We start from the raw sequence: 2842 nt of genomic DNA on the forward strand, positions 1-2842 counted from the left end.
GAGGAATCATTTTTTTCTCTACAGTGTCTCACAGGCCCTGGAGGGACTGCCCCTCCCAGGGCCAGCCAATTCCTAGAGAGAGTAAAGAACTGGCCTGCAAGTGTACCTTCCCTATGTTCACCAACCAATCTAGAGCCCACACCCCAACCACCTCCTTTATTGGCCTTCACTCTCTAGGCCAGTATTCCCCTGCCCTAATCACCCCAGAGCCAGGAAACAGACAACTAATGAAACCAACACACGTTAACAAATATTTTATCATTCTAGCCGAATGAAACTGGCTAACTTGATTGATTTATGAGCCTATTTTGCAGAAGTTGACTGACCACCAATGAGACTAGCTAAGATTGGAGCCAACTGGGAAGAATTCTTACAGCTGTGCAGAAGGGACAAGGAAAGAACAAAAGTAACCTCTGTGATGACCCACCTAGAGATCTTTCCCCCTTCATCATGCTTATGCCACCATTTTCTGAACATGTATCACATTAAGAGGCATGATTCCTGAATACACATGCTCAGAAAGGACACCTCCCTTTGTCCCTATATCCAGTCATCATACTCCAGTCTACCCCTTACCCTTAAATACACCAACCTAACCCTTCAGGGAGGTGGATTTGAGAAATCCTCTCCTGTCTCCTTGCTTGGTGCCCTGCAATAAAACCTTTTTCTCTGCTGCAAAACACACTGGTGTCAGTGTTTGAATTGATGCACACTGGGCAACAGGCCCTTGTCTGGTCACCCTAAGAACAGCCTCTACACCCCAGAGCCCACTCAAATTATTCAAACAAGCCAATCTTAAACCTGCTTGCCCTGTCTTGCCCATTACTTCCTGTGGAAAACACCTTTTCCCCTTTCTCCTTCTGCTTGCCCACATTTTCCCCTTTCTCCTTCTGCCTCCCGACCAACACTGGTGGATCTCCCATGTGGCCCTGTGTGGTGTGATGTGTCCCTTTCTCTTAGGAACTGTGAGTAACAAACTATCTTTCCGAGCAGCTGGGGAGGTTCTAGTCTGTTCTGTCTCGCGGCAGCCTCCCCCTTCCACACGATCACACTGAGCTAGTACCCACGCTTGGAATCGGGCCGCAACCTCAGCCATGCCTGCCGCCTGCCACTGGCTCTGGACCATGGACCCTCGCAAAGTGAGCGAGCTTAGGGCCTTCGTGAAAATGTGTAAGCAGGATCCAAGCGTTCTGCACACCGAGGAAATGCTCTTCCTACGGGAGTGGATGGAGAGCATGGGGAATAAAATACCACCTGCTACTCATAAAACTAAATCAGAAGACAATATCAAGGAAGAAAAAGCAGATAGTAAGAAGGTGGAGGAAAACATAAAGACAGACGAACCATCAAGTGAGGAAAGTGATCTAGAAATTGACAATGAAAGTGTGATTGAACCAGATACTGATGCCCCTCAAGAAATGGGAGATGAAAATGTAGAGATAACCGAGGAAATCATGGCAAATGATAAAAAAGTGGTTGCCATTGATGGCCTAAATGACGGTGAACTACAGAAAGCCATTGACTTGTTCACAGATGCCATCAAACCGAATCCTCACTTGGCCATTCTGTATGCCAAGAGAGCCAGTGTCTTCATCAAATTACAGAAGTCAAATGCTGCCATTCGAGACTGTGACAGAGTTATTGAAATAAATCCTGATTCAGCTCAGCCTTATAAGTGCAAGGGAAAGCACACAGACTTCTGGGCCATTGGGAAGAAGCAGCACATGATCTTGCCCTTGCTTATAAACTGGATTACGATGAAGATGCTAGTGCAATGCTGAAAGAAGATCAACTGAGGGCCCATAAAATTGCTGAACATCGGAGAAAGTATGAGTGAAAACGTGAAGAGTGAGAGATCAAAGAAAGAATAGAAAGCGTTAAGAAGGCTCGGGAAGAACATGAGAGAGCCCAGGGGGAGGAAGAAGCCAGACGACAACCAGGAGCTCAGTATGGCTCTTTCCCAGGTGGCTTTCCTGGGGGAACACCTGGTAATTTTCCTGGAGGAATGCCTGGAATGGCAGGGGGGATGCCTGGAATGGCAGGAATGCCTGGGCTCAATGAAATTTTTAGTGATCCAGAGGTTCTCGCAGCCATGCAGGATCCAGAAGTTATGGTGGCTTTCCAGGATGTGGTCCAGAACCCAGCGAATATGTCAAAATATCAGAGCAACCCAAAGGTTATGAATCTCATCAGTAAATTGTCAGCCAAATTTGGAGGTCAAGCGTAATGCCCTTCTGACAAATAAAGCCCTTGCTGAAGGAAAAGTAACTTCGATCACCTAATGGATGCCACAGTAATACAAACCAGTGTACCTCTGACCTTCTCATGAAGAAAGCTGGGGTGCTGTGAAGAGAATCCCCACCCCTCTGCCCCACATGCAACTGAAACATTCTACAGTGGTTTGCCATTAGGGTATTCATTCAGATAATGTTTTTCTACTAGGAATTACAAACTTTAAACACTTTAAACCTTAAAAATATTTTAAAACATATTAAAAGGGTATGTTAGTGTCTACATCTTTCTTTACTAATCATTTCAATTTTTTTCCTTTGGATTAATTGGGCAAGGAAGATACTTCAGTGTGGAAGATTTATTGCTCAGTTTGAGTGAAATAAAGGTTTATTAGTGGGAGGCAAATATAACATTTAAATAGATGAAGTTTGAGTTGGAGATATGGTTTCTAAGGCATTTTGACTTGTCTTTTTAAATGCTTTATTTTTTAAATACAATTTATTTGGATAAAACCACTGTGACCACCAGTATTGCAGTAGGACCTGGGTAGGGACTGGAAGTGCTTGGCAGGGCAGCAGCAACTTTATTCCTTTTATGTAGTGTGCACCCG

General features: G+C 44.8%; 1 pseudogene; it reads left to right on the plus strand.

The window, feature by feature from the left end:
* The first annotated feature begins 1124 nt into the window (after window positions 1–1124).
* LOC110570312 lies at window positions 1125–2227 on the plus strand (annotated as a pseudogene).
* Window positions 2228–2842: the final 615 nt, after the last annotated feature.

This window comes from Neomonachus schauinslandi, chromosome 3 (assembly GCF_002201575.2).
Source record: "Neomonachus schauinslandi chromosome 3, ASM220157v2, whole genome shotgun sequence".
NCBI classification, from domain to species: Eukaryota; Metazoa; Chordata; class Mammalia; order Carnivora; family Phocidae; genus Neomonachus; species Neomonachus schauinslandi.